Raw genomic sequence first — 19,617 nt, 5'->3', positions numbered from 1 at the left:
TAAGGTATATAGGTGCTATACCAGTATCTTATAAAGGGAGACACATACACATGTTTAATTTTTTAAATGTCATCCCTACTGTTTTATAGATTTCTAAGGTATTAAGTTATACATGTGATTTTTCTAAGCAAGTTTTACTCGTAAGAAAATACATTTTACTGTACTTCAGTACCAGAGGAGTCAGAAACACTGAAATTCCACAAAAAATTAAGATATTTTTTATATTTACTATTTGCTTTCCTTCATGTATTGAATAGTTACTAAGAATATAGATATAATGCTAGGCGCATGGAAATCACGTGGAAGCAATTTTTAAACAACTGTAATTTTACAAAAACTAAAACTCTAAACTTAAGTACTCCAAAAGCAATTAAAAATTTAATTCCGAGCAACAGAGTCTTTGAGTTGTAAGGAACGGGGGAGTGCAGGAATATCTTCCTTCATGTATCCAATCTAACAAATTAGGCCCAATAACACTGCCAACCCCTTTCTTTACATGGGAACCTTGGCAACCAGGTACAGGACATAACAACAGACCTCATCTTGCTAGATTTAGAGCTACTACATTTATAGACTAAGAATACCTACTACCTTTGCAGATTAAGAATACAAACTAGGGCTTCCCTGGTGGCACAGTGGTTGAGAGTCCGCCTGCCGATGCAGGGGACACGGTTTCGTGCCCCGGTCTGGGAAGATCCCACATTCCGCGGAGCGGCTGGGCCCGTGAGCCATGGCCGCTGAGCCTGCGCGTCCGGAGCCTGTGCTCCACAACGGGAGCGGCCACAGCAGTGTGAGGCCCGCGTACCGCAAAAAAAAAAAAAAAAAAAAAATACAAACTAATCCTATCTCCTGCCTCTATCGCCTTTCTAAAAATTCGTCCATTTAATTGGAGTATAATTACTTAGTTGCCAAAAAAAAGCTGTCAGTGAATACGTATTCTGAGCCCAGCCATGTACAAATAAAAAAAAAAGGAAACAAGATTAAGTGTCTGCTAGACACTTGGCACTTTGGTAGATACTGTAAGCAACTTATCTTGAAACTAAATAATAACCTTATGAAGTAGGACCTGCAATCCCCACTCCACAGATGAAGAAAAAGGTTCAGAGTTGCTAAACAACTTCCCCTAAGTCACACAGACGGCGATCAGCACCTGCCTTGACCCCAAACCTTGTGTTATAACAGCGTAACTCCTGACACCAGTAAGGCAGAGAAGATGCTTAAGACAGGATGTCTATGACGTGGTCAGGGAAAGAAGACCACACGACAGAGCAAGGAAATGCTAAAGTGTGAGGGGCTAGGAAGGCGAGTTCCAGTAAATGAGAATGAGCTGCATAGGTTCAGGAGGTTTTGGAAAAGAGGTGGGTCTGGAACTAGGGCATGAAGGATGAACAGGCTTTTAGGAAATGCAGGCTAGAAATTAGGTCATCCTGAGGGCTGGCAGAGGATAAAGGTGGGAAGGAAGCTGGCGGGTTCCCAGGAAACGGCGTGGACACCGACCACAGTGTACACAAAGAGAGCGAGCGAGGCCTGAACAACCCCAGAAGTAGACCCTCCCGCGAGAGAATCGACAAAAATGATGTAACAAAGATGGAGAGAAAATTCCTGCAGAAACAAGGAAGGATTAATAAGAAGTCGTGGTTTAAGGAGCCGGGATCATACTTCCTATTTCTCTTCTCCCATTTCCTCGATCACTTGTCTCTCCTTCGCTCCAAATTCAAAGCTTTACACAGAAAACCTAACTGTGTATTCATCCTCTGAATACAAGTTTGTCAGAATAAGAAGAAGTGTTGGGGAAAGAGATGAAGGAAGCCAGCAAAAAACTTTGTCTGTGAATCAGCAAGCAGTAGGAGCCCATTAGCAGTTCTTCGTCAGGCATTAACCAGTAGACAAATACATATTCTTCAGAAAGGATGTATGTGCTAGTTCCCAACACCCACCCACCCCTACAAAAAAATGTACAGGCTGCACGGATGTTGACGAGCAATGGTGCTTGGCAGGGAGCCAACAGCTCAAGGCATATGAACCATGCCTCTTAAGGAAAATAATTTAGATATACACAAATAAGGTGATCTGAGGTTGACAGGTCAAAGAGTTAAACCTTGAAGCATGGCGATTTCCATTAAAGAAATACTAGTCAAGCCAAATTAGTATGTCTCCGTAAAACAAACAGTACATTTCCATACATTTATTTTGTAACCAATAAATCAATAAAAACTATGTAATGAGTGTCTATCATGTATGTAGTACTTTATTAGGTTCAATTCAGGATAAAGAAAAAATTAAGAGATGTGGTTCCTACCTCAAGGAACCTACAGTATTATATTTTTAACTTGGAAATCACCCAAGCTGTCTCATTCCTGTTCTGTACGTACAATTATATGGCTTCCTACCTAAGTGTGATTTTATTAAGTCCCGGACCCAATTAGTTTTAAGCAGGATGAAGCTCCAAAATTATAATTAGGTCACTTTTGCCAAAAGTTAACTCAGTAAAAGTGGGGGAGAAAATATTTCCCCTCTGAAACAAAGTAATAAACCTCACGAACTTATTAAAAGAAACAAAAAGTGTTATTAAATTATCACTGGAGTTTAAGAAAATAACACGTATTCCTATTAATATGGCATACGATTTCTCTAGTTCATTTTCTCCGAAAATTCTACCACTAGAATGCTCAGCCACCCTACATTTTTCTGTCTCTTAAATTATTCTTTTGCAGGAATCCAGCCAAATGATGTCATGTTAGATATGCAAACTTACCTGCCAAAAAGGGAGAAATTCCAGGAAAAGCCTTTGAAAGGAAATAATTCATTAGGGAGTTCAAGGAGAAAGCTAAATATTAAACTTTGACTAAATTATTAAATTTCAGAGTTAGAAAATGAAAATAAAAATTAGAGTGCCTACCATGTATCTGGTATCTCTCTTGAAATAGATATATCTAAAAACAGTTACACACTTATATAATTGAGATTAAATTTCTGATTATCTCAAAAAATATAAATAAAAAATTATTAGAATTGATAGTCCTCACTTTTTTTGTTGTTATTTAAAGCTCAGATTTGAAATAGCCCTGAAATAAAAATGACAAGTGGTATTTTTTTGTCTTATAAAAAAAGACAAAATTTAGGTTGTCATACTTCTAATCTCTTTCTTTATCACAGAATTATCATTTTGAGCATTCTGATGTTGTGTCTTCATTTCCTTAAGGAAACAACTCCAACAAACTCTTCCACTCATAACACAGTTGTAAATCCAGCTGTAATGGAGAAAAGGCCCCTGAATGCTAAGTACAACTGCGGTCACAGATCCTAAACTCTGTCCTACATGGGAAAGATGTCTGTTCACCCTCAGGCCTCCATCTAGAGCTCACTGACTACAATTGTGAGTAAATAAGGCCATCAAAGTTAACAAGCGTGGTTAAGTGCTCTCCCTGCAAACTTACAATTCTTCCTTGCAGCAGAATCAAAGATATCTGCTAAACACTTAGGATAGCTAACTATCAGGGAGGGAATAAAAGTTTAAAGAGGCACCCATAACAATATGGAAGCAAGGCAGGTTAAGCCATCCACCATCAAGAAAATATCTCTAGAAACATTTTAATGGTCTCTGAGGATGTTATTGTACTGCTGCATTTTAAAATAATTCAAGTTGATAATGAAGACCTTGAGCTTGCAAGAAAAATTTTAATTAAAGTCAGTGCGCACTACGTACACACCCACACACTAAGAAAATGAAATAAATAAATTTGGTTCCCACTTTACAGCAACAATAAAAATCCAAGTGATGGCATTCCTTAAGAAGAGAGAAAACTAAGTCATTACTCTACAGTGAGTAGGAGTTACATGTTATCTCTCTATTCCTATATAACTTTCTTTCAACAAATAATTTGCATTAATATATAAAATGTTTTTCCTTTTTGGAGTTTTAAATATAATATTTAAAGCTTGTATTTCCCAAAAAATGTGCTGACCCAGAGTGTCAAATTATAAAGTGCTTAACTCTGATAGCTCAGAGTTAGGATTATATCAACGTAAATCTGTGCCTCTGAAGAGTTATTCACTTACAACTAGGACATAGACCTATTTTTCAAGTCAGCATCAGAAAATACTTAATTTTTATATCCAGAAAAAAACAAAATCTCTAATTCGAAAAGATACATGCACCCCAATGTTCACAGCAGCACTATTTACAATAGCCAAGACATGGAAATAACCTAAGCGCCCATCACAGACAACTGGTTTAAGAAGATGTGTTATAGAAATACAGTGGAATATTACTCAACCATAAAAAGAATAATGCCATTTGCAGCAACATGGATGGACCTAGAGAAATTATACTTAGTGAAGTATGTCAGACAAAGACAAATACTATAGGATATCATTTACATGTGGAATCTAAAAAATAATACAAATGAATCTATATACAAAACAGAAATAGACTTAGACATACAAAAACTTACGGTTATCAAAGGGGAAAGGAAGGGAGAGACAAATTAGGAATGTGGGATTAACAGATACAAACTACTGTACAAAAAATAGATAAGCAGGGCTTCCCTGGTGGCACAGCGGTTGAGAGTCCGCCTGCCGATGCAGGGGACACGGGTTCGTGCCCCAGTCTGGGAAGATCCCACATGCCGCAGAGCGGCTGGGCCCGTGAGCCATGGCCGCTGAGCCTGAGCATCCGGAGCCTGTGCTCCGCAACGGGAGAGGCCACAACGGTGAGAGGCCCGCGTACCGCAGAAAAAAAAAAAAAAAAAAAAAGATAAGCAACAAGGATTTACTGTATAGCACAGGGAACTATATTCAATATCTTGTAATAACCTACAATAGAATATAATCAGAAAAAATATATATACATCTACATAACTGAATCACTTTTTGCTGTACACCTGAAACTAACACAATATTGTAAATCAACTATACTTCAATAAAAAAAGAAAATACTTAATTTTTGATAATACTGTAGAAATTAAGGGAAAATGGAATGTCCATTTTATAAAAAGAAAAACAGGCCAACTATGAATGATTGGGTCAAAATTTTTTAATGTGTTCATAATAGAAATTATTAATCTCTACCATAAATTTCTTCCATAAATTTGGAATGATGAAATATTTTTCAAAATCATCACATTTAAAAATAAAAATACCAGTGTCTGGGTACCAACTCAGACCATCAGATCAGAATCTTTGGAGATGGGGCTTGCTTGGTAAATAACTTATCTTTCATTTCCTGAAGGTGAGTCCAAGGCACAAACAGGGTCCAGAAACCCTGAATTCAGTTGCCCTGGAGGTCCTTTTAGCTCCAAACTGCTTAACTCGAATCCTATCTTGCCACTCTCCCAAGAGTAGTACTGACGCAAAGCTCCATAGACACTTCCTGAGCCTATCTCTGTAAACTTCCAAATGCCATCCATAAAATGCAGATAACCACCAAATTCCACCCTATTGTTGTCAAATTTAATAAGGAAAATGTACACTTCTCTAAATTTCCAAGCACTGCCTACATGTAACTTATGATACTCTCTCATTTGTTGACCCTCTCCATGGCTCTACGATAAACACTGTGGCACACGGGACAAGCGGGCTCAATTCTACACCAACATCCCCCCCCCATGCCAAGGACCTCAATCTCACTTATAAAAATATTTACAATCCAAGGTGGAAAATATAAGTGCCATTAGAAAGTAATTGGTACAGTGCTCTGGAGACTCAGGAAGGAGAAAGAACTTTCAACTGGGATCTTCAGAAAATGCATCAGGAAGCAGGTAGAAGATGGGTAAATTTTTCATTTACATTGATTGAAGATCAGGTTAGAGAGATGGGCATAATGTGATAACAGGAATAGAATCAAAAAATAGAGATTCCCCCTATCCACTGATGTCTCTAAAGAAAAAAGAAAAAATAGAGATCTATATACCTATGGGAAGAGAAGGAGAGAGAGGGAGAGAGAAGGTGGCAGGGCGGGAGGGGGAGTGAGAGGATGCAAGATTACACTGTAGGCAATTCAAATAAGCTAGAAAATTGATGTGACAAAGGAAGCAAGCAGTTTGAAAAGGCTGAAGGGTACGACGGGCGATGAGAGAGGGTCATGAATGCCAAATTTAGAGGTGCTCACTTTATTTGAAAGGCAACTAAGAATTACAAACTGCTTTTTATCAAAGGACTGATGTGATTTTTACATTAGCGTTCGACAAAACTACTGTCGTGAGTAGAGTTGACCATGGTGAAGATACGGTGCAACAGTGCAGCAGTGCAAGGGATGAATTAATATTCAGAAAGCAAGGGGGTGGGAAGATCAGTTCAGAAGCTTCCACAATAGTCCATTCAAGTATGTTGTGCCCATAAACCAGGACAGCAAGAGTAGAAAAGGAAGGGAAGGGCTTGACATAATGATTATCACTTTGAAGAAAGTTATACCCTGGAAATTCCGGTGATGCCTTTGTTGTCTAGTGCAATGGAAACAGGAAGCCTTCAGAGCCAGACAGAACTGGACTCAAATCAAGGCTCTGCGTCTGATAAACGGTAAAATCTTGGGTAAGCTACTTAACCTCCATGAGCTTCAGACAGGAACAATAATAGGTATCTCTAATGCTGTAATGAGAATGAGTTGTGATACCTGAAAAATGCTTAGCATATTGGGGGGAAATTAACAATAGGGAAGACAGCAAACCAGTAAAAGAAACAAAAATGGGGATTAAGATATTAACAATTTTAAGGAGTCAATGAGCTTTTATACCAGAACTCAGCTACCATCCTCCACATTCATTAGCATCTGGCTGTCCCTCTCCTTCAGATAGCAGGAGACATTCTCCAGTATCTCCCTGATTCCAGGTACCAACTCCTTATTTTAAAAACAGAGTTCAGGCAGACACATGACAGAACACAGAAACAGTTCTCCAGAAGGTAAAATGATACCTACAAGCTTGCTCTTGATTTCACTTGTGTTTGGGACAGAGAAAGGATCAGTGTTCAAAGTATCTACTGATGAATGTCTCAAAGCAGAAGTGAACATGATGGGACTCAGGGAGAACCGTGCAGAGAATGCAAGTGGAGGATTTCTAACAAAGCTTTTAAACTAGACAAAGAATGTGCTCTTCCCTTTGTCCAATTCAATCATTGTTAAACAAAACTTTTGCCTCATTTGGAATGACAAGACTGAAAATTAAGATGAATACACCATTGAGTGTTTAAAGCAGCTTTCAAAGAATATTTGTAACAGGTTTGCCAAATACAGTGAAGCCATCTTTACAACAGTTATGAACTCAGAATACTGGTATACTGGTTTTATAGATGAAAAATTTAATTTATCTCCTCCTGTTGGAAAACAATAGAGAAAAGCAAAGCACTGAATGCTCTTGAAACAAACGTGCTATTTCTGTCCATAGTTTTATTTATTAAGAGAGGTTTCTTTGCTTCTCTAGTAGAAAACAACTAAAATCATAGTATTTTGCAGCTTTCTGAATCAACTATTAAAACAGTCTGAATCCTATATGTAACGACCAGCCAAGCAACACAATTTCAATTTTAACCCCAAGTTTACAGTTTCTAATTACTGTGCTAAAACTGTCTCATGTGTGCATTTTATTCTCTTCCTATAATCTTTCATCGTTCCATGAGGAGACGACTGATTAGAATCAGTTTGGGAAAAGTGTCCTCGTTAAATAAATGCAGTTAGGTCACCCACATTTGCTGTAGCCCCTTTGTCAGCTTGATGGTTTTACATAAAAGGTTTATGTTACTACCATTTTTTTTTTTTTTTTTTTTTTGCGGTACGCGGGCCTCTCACTGTCGTGGCCCCTCCCGCTGCGGAGCACAGGCTCCGGACGCGCAGGCTCAGCGGCCGTGGCTCACGGGCCCAGCCGCTCCACGGCATGTGGGATCTTCCCGGACCGGGGCACGAACCCGTGTCCCCTGCATCGGCAGGCGGACTCCCAGCCACTGCGCCACCAGGGAAGCCCACTACCATTTTTTAAGTAACATAAAAATCTTCTTATTTGTACACCCATGTTCATAGTAGCATTATTCATAATAGCCAAAAAGTGGAAGCAGTCCAGCTATCTAGCAATGGATAAGCGAAATGCTATCTACACATGAAATGAAATATTATTTAGCCTTAAAAAAGAATGAAATTCTGACACATGCTACAACATTAGATGAATATTGAAGACTATAGGCTCAGTGGGATAGGCCAATCCAAAAAAAAAAAAAAAAGACACACACACACACAAATACTCTATGATTCCACTTATATGAGGTACCTAGAGTAGTCAAATTCGTAGACACAGAAAGAAAAATGGTGGTTACCACGGGGGCTAGGGGGAGATGGGAATGGGGAAGAGTTATTATTTAATGCATAGAGAGTTTCAGTTTGGGAAGATAAAAAAAGTCTGGAGATGGATGGTGCTGACGGCTGCACAACACGTGAATGTACTTAATGCCACTGACTGTACAATTTAAAATGTTTAAAATGGTAAATTTACGTGATGTCTATGTCACCAAAATTTTTCAAAATACAATAAAATCTTCCTCTAGCTAGCACTGAAACTTGGAGCTCTAAGAATGAATGAGTAAAGAAAAGTTTGGGTTCCAGAATAATATGTCCAATCACTGATGCTAAACAAACTTGTCCACATGTCTACTTTCATTCCCTTAATTTATGCATTTAAGAGTCATTGTTCTCTCATAGACTTGGAATGAAGACCACTAAAAGAAAAGGCTTTTAGCAGCCTACATCATTTTAGGGAATGCAGAGAAACCTAGAGTACAAAGTAAGTACAGTTCTCTAGATGGCCCTCTTTCTTCTTTTACAAAAACATTAGGCTTTTGAGAACTCAGAGACTCAGTACAGATTTTCAACACAGTATTGGCATGATTATCAGAATAAAAGTTTTGGAGGTAGACATAAACTAATCAACTGATGACACAGAGTAAGGCACCTGAGATGTCTAAATTAAGAAAATAAAATAAGGTATTTTTATTACCATACTACCACTAACGGTAAAAAAAAAAAAAAAAAAAAATGAAATAACAGTAAAGGTTTTGCAAGTGGGCTTCTCCAGAAAAATACTAAGTTCCTCCTCCCAGGCTCCCCGCCCTCCTTCTTTACCCATAGGCTACCAGGTATTTTCTTACTTCCTTCTAAGTTGGTTCAGCCTTAGTAATTACTCATTTAGAAAGAGACGTCAGAGTTTCTGCTCTGGTCAAAACAACAACAACAAAAATTGTTAGAATTGGATGGAGATGGCTGGCACTCCTGAAAAAATGGGCATTCTCACAGACAAATGGATATCAGTAAGTTTCTATAGAACGAATTAAAGATTTGATTAAAGTTCAATAAGTATTCACCAAATCCTCTACTTGTTCTAGACCTCCCCACACTTAATCAATACGCTTGTGAACAACATTCCTTCACTGGCATTCATTTGAAACCTCATCTTTTCCAGAAGTGTTAAAATTAGCTTTGTTGGCATTTAAGAAAATGGGCTGATTCTCCTTTTCACTGAATTGCCTATTTTAATCATTTTGAATTAATGAGTACAGTTTACAGGCCATCTTTAAAATAAATACCCAGTACGCAATTATCTCTCAGTCAATTCCTAAAACACCTCTACGGGGTAGTTTCTTTTTACATTATTTTTATATAACAAAACCTAAACTTTAGAGATTCGGCATTATAATTTACCCAAAGCCAGACAGTTAATACATGGCAGAGCAGGGATTTGAATAATTCTAGGCTTTCTGACCACTTTCTAGTAGTCAATATTCCTTTTAAACTACAGCAAGCAGAACTGGTCAAAATGCTACAAATACAGGAGGAGAATTCTGGAAATTATGCTACTGAAACCACATCTCACAAGACAGCTCATAAGAGGCAGACAACTCACTGAACTTAGAGGCACTCAACCCTTAGTATTTATTCTTTATTTAAACAGGAATTAGATAATGGTCTAAACTCCCTCATCACAAAATTATATAATTATTTCTAAAACCAAATTTATAGGAACTTATAATTTCTCCTGTTAAATTTAATATTCTTATTTTTTCCCCACTGTCTAAATCTAGCACAGCTTGGAATTTATATCCAATCACCCAAACTATGATCTATACCTTCCAGTTTCAGACAACTAGAAATTTAATAAATACACTTCCTATGTATTTTATTCAAGACCTTAATAAACTGCTGAAGAAGATCAGGAAGGGAAAGCATCCTGGCTTCAGAGATTCAAGTTATAAATTCTCCTGTCCTCTTTTTTACTCACCACCCAGACCAAATTTCACTGGCTTCACTGACAGCACCACATGCCAAAACAGGAGATAAAGCCATCAATATGACCAGCTTTATCACGCCAGTAAAATTTTAATGGGTCCTACAGCTTCACCACTTTTAGAAAGGTGACTACAGGGGAAAACCAACTAACAGAGATAAATTAGCAAAATGGGAAACTCTGTAAATTAGAAGAGGTATGTTTTAACAAGTATATTTTTCAACGTTTATATTGGGAAACTCTGAGGGGTTTGTTATACTGTTTGCAATGCTTGCTTTCTTAATTACAAAAAGAGTATAGGCTTTTTGAGAAAACTATTTAATAGAAGAATGTATTTTTTTAAAAAAAGAGAAAAAATCCTTTTTTCTTTTTAATAAATCTCACTGGTAATTTGTTATTAATTTGGCATTTTTAAATGTTTGTTTCTTGTCTTGAAGATTGCATTATTATAGATCTTTCAGGTTGTCAAATATTCTTTTCTAGTTCTTCAGATACACAGAGACAGAGATATACAGACAGGGATTCATATATTTAAAGACTACATTGCTTCATTAAATTGAAGAGAAATCCTTATGACTCATTCCCCGAAAATCATCTCTATTGATAATATCTCTACTATCTCATTCCCTATAAAACCATATAAATACTACACTACCAATCCCAAATTACTTTCTAAACGTAGCAGTGGCTACCATTTACTAAATGTGTCATATCTTCCAGGTTACAAACAGCATTTCATTTACCAGATCAAGCCTGTCAGGTAGATTTTATTATCCATATTTTACAAATGAATATATTCAGTCTCAGAAGGATTAATCATTTTATGATTGCTTATAAATATTTAAGGTCAGACAGCTAATAAGTGGCTGAAGTAAATATTGGAACACAAATTTGACAACAAATCCTGCATCTTAATCACTGTACTGTACTTGAATCCCTCCATCAATAGATCTTGCTATCTGGCTATTTTCATACTTAGAATAAAAAAAATTAAAATTCAACCTTCATTTATTTCATCCACCTGTCCATATGGAGTATTAATAAAAAATAAATGCACAATACTCTAAAGTTTTTCTCAATCTGGGCACTATTGACATTTTGGGTTAGATAATTCTTTGTTTGGGGGACTGTCCTGTGTATTGTAGGATGATTAACAACATTCCTGGACTCTGCCTACTACATGCACCTTGGTAGCACTACCCTCCTCAAAGTCCTGTAAACTAAAAATACCTTCAGATTTGGCCAAATGTCCCCGCGGGGCAAAATTAGGCCCCGTTGATAACCAATGCAATACTCTATTTAAAACTTTGGAAACCCAGAGTAAGCAGAATAACTGACTCAAGTTCTGATATATTTACATTTACAAGTATTTCTTCCACGAAGATTATAATTATAGAATTCAGCACTTCTGGAGGAATATGTAGAGTTCTACACAATCGAAGTGCTTTTCTGAGAGCTCATATATTACACAAATCAATATTTAACTAAATTAGGTAATAATATTTCAGGTGCAACTCTTTAGCGGTCCATTTCATTCCAATGTTAAATAAAGTAAACCTTCATTTATTGCCCAAAGTGGCACAAAGAGGTTTATTATTTATTCCAACTCATGAAAAAGTAATTCATACCATCTCTAATGAAGAGATATCCTTTTAGAACATTCAATGTTCTAGCTACTCTCTGCCCCATTTTTTATGATTTCCCTATAAGTTACAAGCATGAACTCATAAACTATAGAAAATAAATAATGAAGCATAACTTTATGGGAAAAAAAATTATGAAAATAGTCTGCCGTTCAAGGTTAGAAAACCAGTAATTAAAGTCAAAAGTAAAACCAAATGACCTGTAAAAATCAAGGCAAACATTGCCTCTTGCAAGAATATTTCACTGATGTCAAATGAAACTCCTGAAAAAGGCCCTTCCTCTAAACTATATTTATTTAAATCTCTCCTAACAGGAGCTTTGTACAGGAAAGTAAATGCTCACTTGGTCCACAGATTAGGTTCATGCCCTTCTTGGATTAAGTCTATAGAGCTGTGATTTGCAAACTTTTTTTTTTTCTCACTTCAACATACCCGATGGATGTGACACACACATCAGTAACTGTGGCTCACTACAGCGTTGATTCAGGATGTGGGGAGTTCTCCCTAGAGAGAACGTATCAGAAACAAGGGCAGGTTAGAGTTTGAAAACACCTACCCTGTGATAATCACCTTTGTAGAAGACAAAGGGCCATTGTTTCTGCCATCTCAAAGAGCAGGCCTAGGATGAAAAGTTCATTTCACCATTGACAGTACCATCTTATGTGGATAATATTTCCAAAAGCACCCATAATTTGGTACATCAAATCTCCAGCCTTCCTTTGCCAGCTACATTTTAGACCTATATGGGGTGATAGTTATAAATCTGTCAAATTGTTTTAATATTTGTATTAAGTATTATGTACAAAATCATGTCATATTGCCGTACTGGTTCTTTTCCTACCTATGTGTGTTGTTTTTCCTTTTTTAGCTAGACAAGTTAGTTTTTTTTAATTTTTATTTTATATTGGAGTATAACTGATTTACAATGTTGTGTTAGTTTCAGGTATACAACCAAAGTGATTCTAGCTATGGTTTTGTACTAAGGAGAACCTTAGGCATTATTAAACTTGCTTCAGATTTCTATTGTGTTAAAGATCTATTTTGAATGAAGACCATGTAGGTAAATGGAACTACTTAATTCCCTAAAAACTGACCAAGTATTTTTTGTTTTGTTTTTGCAGTACGCGGGCCTCTCACTGTGTGGCCTCTCCTGTTGCAGAGCACAGGCTCCGGACGCACAGGCTCAGCGGCCATGGCTCACGGGCCCAGCCACTCCGCGGCATGTGGGATCTTCCCGGACCAGGGCACGAACCCATGTCCCCTGCATCAGCAGGCAGACTCTCAACCACTGCACCACCAGGGAAGCCCTGACCAAGTTTTATATACAGTGTTTCTTCCTCCCACTTTCCACTATTCTAGCCATACATAAATCACCAAAAGATATTTAACACAGCAAAAATGTTGGCTTTTTTCCTTGTTTTCATCTGAATCGAACAAGAGGAGAGGGTTCAAAGTTATCAAACATACAACACAGATAGAGCTTCATGTTAACTCATGTGATGGTCTTCAAAGTTTTAGCTGACCAAAAATTAAATATATAGATTATTTTACTGACAAAAAAAAACCAAGTTCAGTATTAGTATGTGTTAAGGGTCTTCCTATCGAGATGAGTGGTGTGTAGGTAGGTCTGTGACAGAATCACACAGCTTCCTCCTGATCACCCACAGTTTGATAAGGTTTAGGTTTAGGTTTAGGACTGGTGTTTGGGCAAGTACATGCTGCAAAAAAAAAAAAAAAAAAAAAAGATGCATAAATTATTTTGGTACAAAAAGGTGAAAGTCACACTCTGCTTTGTTCCAGTTAGACCACATCTAAACTACTGTACAAGGTTCTGGACTTCTCCAAAAAAGAGAGGAGCAGAGGGGAGGGAGGGAGAGGTGAAATGGCATGGAAGGGAACTTAGCTCCCCATCAGGGTAGTGACTAAGCAAAAGCATAATGAGGACCATTTGTTAGGGATTTCATAAATTTGGCTCTACCTTCAATTTCCCTCCAACCCTGTAACAGCAGCAATGCTTTCTAGGAAAAGGAACACATAGAGAAGCAAACGAATTCCTCCAAAAACCCACTATGATATATAAGGACAAGTTTAGAAGAACACTGGGAGTGATGAAAATTTTACCAGGTGGGAATCTACACCAAGTGGGCAAAGGCTAGAAATCACATTGCAGTTACAGAAACTTGACCTAGAGTGTGTAGCCTTATTTATGTATGTGTAATTATATATAAATTATATTAAATAGAAATACATGCTTACATACGTTAGTTATAGATATATAAATTACATACATGCAATTATATATTATATAAAGATAATGTATAAATTATATATGTTATATATTATATACAGAGACAAACCATTTATATATACATATAAACAAATCATTATAAGCATCTGGAATAACCCAAGAAAAACATCAAAGTGGAACCCAACCTGATAATTTCACAAGATTAACTGCTCTCGACTATCTAGATTGTCTCAACTGACAAAATAATTTTTAACTAGTCATAATGATCCAGCATCCACTTGTTTCAAGGAGAAGAATCTTGCCCTTGTAGTTTTAAAATGTGATGGGGTTATGACAGTCTATCGTGCCAGGGATTCCCATGAATCCCTCCCATGAGGGTCACCCAGAAGCTGCGGTCTGTACTGACTCTGATCGGTCTATTTCCTTGGTAAGATCAGCACCAGTAGTGCAAAGTTGTCTGCCCTGTAAAGACTGAGGACCCTAGTTAAAGTCTAATCTGAAATAGGGTGACAGCCTTTGTGCTTATTAGAATGGCCACGGCTACAACCTTTCTGTGTCTGCAGTTGTAGACTGAACACAGGACGCTTCTGATTCTAAAACGCCACGTACATACAGAGCAAGGGAACATGGCGAGCAAATCTAACTCTGATACTAATATTTTTGTGAACGAATGAAATTGGGTGCCTTCAAGCAAACAAAAATCACATGAGGTTGTGAAAGTAACACACACAAATATGTCCAAATCAAACCCACACTTCATCCTCCCTTCCTCACTCAGAGCCTAAAACAGACAAAAACTGCTCTTCTGATGCTTTTTCTCTCAAAGAACCGACAAGGGATTAACCTCCAAAATATACAAACAACTCATGCAGCTTAATATCAAAAAAACAAACAACCTAATCAAAAAACGGGGGGAAGATCTAAATAGACATTTCTCCAAAGAAGACATAGATGGCCAAAAAGCACATGAAAAGATGCTCAACATCACTAATTATTAGAGAAATGCAAATCAAAACTACAATGAGGTATCACCTCACACCGGTCAGAATGGCCTTCATCAAAAAATCTACAAACCATAAATGCTAGAGAGAGTGTGGAGAAAAGGGAACCCTCCTACACTGTTGGTGGGAATGTAAATTGGTACAGCCATTATGGAGAACAGTATGGAGGTTCCTTAAAAAACTAAATATAGAACTACCATAGGATCCAGCAATCCCACCCCTGGGCATATATCCAGAGAAAACCATAATCCAAAAAGACACATGCACCCCAATATTCATTGCAGCACTATTTACAAGAGCCAAGACATGGAAGCAACCTAAATGTCCATCAACAGAGGAATGGATAAAGAAGATGTTGTACACATAAACAATGGAATATTACTCAGCCACAAAAAAGAACAAAATAATGCCATTTGCAGCAACATGATGGACCTAGAGATTATCACAGTAAGTGAAGTAAATCAGAGAAAGACAAATATCATATGGTATCACTTATATGTGGAATCTAATTTAAAAAATGATACAAATGAACTTATTTACAAAACAGAAACAGACTCACATATCTCGAAATCAAATTTATGGTTACCAAAGGGGAAACGTGGGGGGAAGTGATAAATTAGGAGATTGGGATTAACGTATACACACTATATATAAAATAGATAATAAGGACCTACTATATAGCACAGGGAACTCTACTCAATATTCTGTAATAACCTATATGGGAAGAGAATCTGAAAAAGAGTGGAGACATATATATACATATAAAACTGATTCACTTTGCTGTACACCTGAAACTAACCTAACACTGTAAATCAACTATACTCCAAAAAAAATTTTAAAAAGAACAGCATTCACAATCTTTCCAGTTTCCCAGATTCACAACATTAAGGACTGTTCATGCCCTTTGTTCACACCTGCCACCATCAGTCACTGAGTAATCCTGCCGATTACAGCTCTTCATTTTCTCTTCAATCACCTTTCCTTTCCACCACCACTGTCCTAAAAAATCTTCAACATCTGTAACCAGGACTTTTCCAACAGCCTCTTAAATGTCTCCTGTGTCCAGTTTGCCCCCATCTGATCCACTGTTATCAAAATCATGTTTAATCTGTTCACAGTAGTCTCTGGCTAAAACCCTTTTAATAACTTTCAGTGCCAACAAATAATGTTCATCTTCCCCAGCCTAATTCTGAAGACATTTCCCGTTTTTCATTCCCCACGCCCAGCCTTGTCTTTCTTATCTCTTAAAAACGTCCCACCACCCCCTTCCCTCTTCCCACCACAAAGGCTAGGCTATCTGTTCCACGTGTTGTTTCCAGAACACAACATTGCTCCACACCTGGCATCCAGCTCCAAAACAGTCTTTATCCTATCCCTCCCTCCTTCCCTCTGGAAGTCACACCCACAGGAGAAAGATAGGAAAACATTCTTTTAAAGATCCGTTCTTATTTTCTTTTCTAGATATATTTTTTGTATTGTACTAAAGTTCATTATAGTGAGCTTACTATCAACATAAACACATGAAAAAAGTTAAGCATAAATCAAAAAGAGAAGTCAGGAAGAAAAGGAAGACAGAACATTACCAGAAATCCATGTGAAGAGGGTGATGGTATTTGAGCAATAAATTTAGCTATGACCTCTCTGGAGGGCAAAGTTCTCAGGACTTTCTGTATTTTAAAGCATTTATCACTTGCCGCTGGAATCATTTGTTAACGTAGTATCTTTATCATAAGCTCAGGGAGGGGATGCAAGGGCAGTCCCTTTTGAACCCTCCCCCCAATAATCCCACCCTCTTCAGCATGTTATGGGCACTCTTCAAACTTCCTAGAATAAAAAACAGTGTAATGTTTCCAAGGGGAATTCTCATAAACCAGAGATCTGCAGTCCCGTCCTAGGAAATAACCATGCTAAAGGTGACTTTCCCACTAGGAACAAGAAGCATTTACCAGTAACTATTGGCACTCTGGTCTTCCTTAGAGCTAAGCTCCCCAGTGTAAATGAATAACCTGACATTCTGATTGATGAGTTACAGTTTTATTCTTAGTGTTTCTCAGCAACTGATAACCCCTGGTTCTATGGAAAAAGTGCATCTCTGGCCTGCAAGGCTGAGAGATGAACTGCAGGCAAATGCAAACTTCAGTGCCAAACCCCCTCTCCACAGTCCCACCTCAGCCCCTGCCCCGCCAGCATCCACCAACTCACAGACACTCAGCAGAGAAATGCCTACCAGTCTCTGTCGCCTTAACTCAACCATCTCAGACAGAATCTGCTGGTGCTCATCTGCTAACTCTCTTTGGATAGAACAGTAAAGACAGGGTACAATGCTTGAGTAAAGGTTATGTTGTTCTGTTTAACTACTTTCTCTGATTCTATCATATTTATTTCTGAAAACTTTTTTTTTGGAGGGGTTAAGTGAGACCCACAGTCTCTTTATTTTTTTAGGTAATTATAGAAACTGATATTCTCAAATTTATTTCCACAGAAATGTATAGTTCTTCAAACGAGAAGACATGTTAATCCTAGATGTGGAAGTGATTTGTGATTCGTTACACACTGCTTTCTTTTCCTATTCATTTATTTAAACAAGCAAAAACAAATGGAACGCACAAAGTTCCTCAGTCTTAGACAGGAAATGCAAAGAATAATCAACAAATCCTGACAAGCAAGACTGAAATTAATCAATATTATACACAGAGTAGCTCAGATGCAGAAAAAGCAAAATACAGAAGCAACTCATTATATGTCTGCATATGAATTATGGATAAAATTTTAAACTATCCTAAAATTAAAATGCTTATATTTTATTTACATTTATAGACTATGCATAAACTATTAGAAAAATCATACTATGTATTAACAAGTATTTTGGCACACAGACTTCTTTCAAGCCAAAAAAAATTTTTTTTAATATTTATTACTTTGAAAAACAATCATTATGAAGTTGGTTTTTATTTGCAACTCTACTGGTCTAATAATCAGCAAGGTAGGCTCAATACACTGCTTATATATGTTTTATAAAGAATTTCCCCTCCTTGGGCTTCCCTGGTGGCGCAGCGGTTAAGAATCCGCCTGCCAATGCAGGGGACAACAAGAGAAGCCACCATAATGAGAAGCCTGCGCACCACAACGAAGCGTAGCCCCCGCTCACCGCAACTAGAGAAAAGCCCGAGGGCAGCAACAAAGACCCAAGGCAGCCACAAATTAATTAATTAATTTAAAAAATTTTTTTCCCTCCTTATAGAACCCAATTCATTTTCATGTTCATCTCAACATATCACAGTCATGATTAGTTTTGTTTCCACTTTTTAAACAAAAATAGGCCCCAAATCCTTTGTAAAAATTGAAGCATGTTTCAGTACATGTGTACATATTTCAGCACACATGTGTATTTTTTCATAAAACCGTACTTTCAGGTAAAGTTGCAAATATTGCGTGTATGCCAATCTATGATTACAGGGACACATTTTTCAGGATCACATGCCAGCTGAGCCTCCAATCTTATAAGAAACTTACACCTTTCCAGCCACCTGGGTGAAGAATTGGGAATGCACATGGACTATACTTCTGAACATGTTTTACCCAGTACTGAACATCACATTACCATTCATAATCATAAAACCACCTGGAGTTCCTACTTCCATGTCTGCAAGTCCAACAACTAGTCACTGGGTAAGTGGCCCTCAAAGCACTCTGTGAATGTACGCAGGGGAACAGTGTCAGATGACTACATTTCTTTATAAAGTTTTGTTTTTCTGATTATAAAAGAAGTATGCAGGGTTGCAAACGGAGACTCTACAGAATAGAAAAATAAACAAAAATCACCCACGATGCCCTCATACAAACAAGAAACATGTTGACTGCTTTCCTTTCTGCTATGCATTTGATTGTTGAGGTGAAAACATGCCATATACTCCATTTTATTTCCCGATTTCCCTCTCCATTCATCAAAATATTTTCCCATGTGATTAAAAACTCTTCATTTTACAGGCTTGAAAATTCCTTATCTTTTGTGGCTTCCAAGCAGCATGGAAAATATTTCATAATCAGATACTAGCCACAATGTAGAGTTAAGCAAACTCTGAAAAGTTACAGTGCAATCAAGTTATCGTAATTTAAATATTTATATAGCACCTATCACTGAAGTGCTCTGTAGGTTGACAAATGGTCTGAGTTAATACGAAAACAAAATAGAAGCATTTCCTCTATAGGAAGGTCTGGGAAATACTGGCAACAGGGCTTTAGATAAAAATGGGATTTGTCAGACTACTGAAAGACTAATAAAAAGAGAAAGCCTTGCATTTTCTTTGAACGGTCTAATTGTTTGCCATATTAAACCTTAGGATATTATAGCATGAGTTATAAAGGTATGTGTTTAAAAGACAGAGCGTGAGGATGACACTTAAATGTGTTAAAATTATATTTTATTCAAATTTATTTTAAACTTTAAAAGATATTTATATAAGAAT

The 19,617-nt window shown here is 37.3% G+C and overlaps 1 protein-coding gene across 1 annotated transcript in view; it reads right to left on the bottom strand.

Annotated features, from left to right (window-relative positions):
* The window catches only part of PDE3A (phosphodiesterase 3A), a 311,073-nt gene that overhangs the window by 275,298 nt on the left and 16,158 nt on the right, over nt 1-19,617 (bottom strand). The gene's annotated exons all lie outside the window — the stretch shown is intronic.

This window comes from Orcinus orca, chromosome 11 (assembly GCF_937001465.1).
Source record: "Orcinus orca chromosome 11, mOrcOrc1.1, whole genome shotgun sequence".
Taxonomy (NCBI): domain Eukaryota; kingdom Metazoa; phylum Chordata; class Mammalia; order Artiodactyla; family Delphinidae; genus Orcinus; species Orcinus orca.
This window is presented reverse-complemented; position numbering and strand designations above follow the sequence as displayed.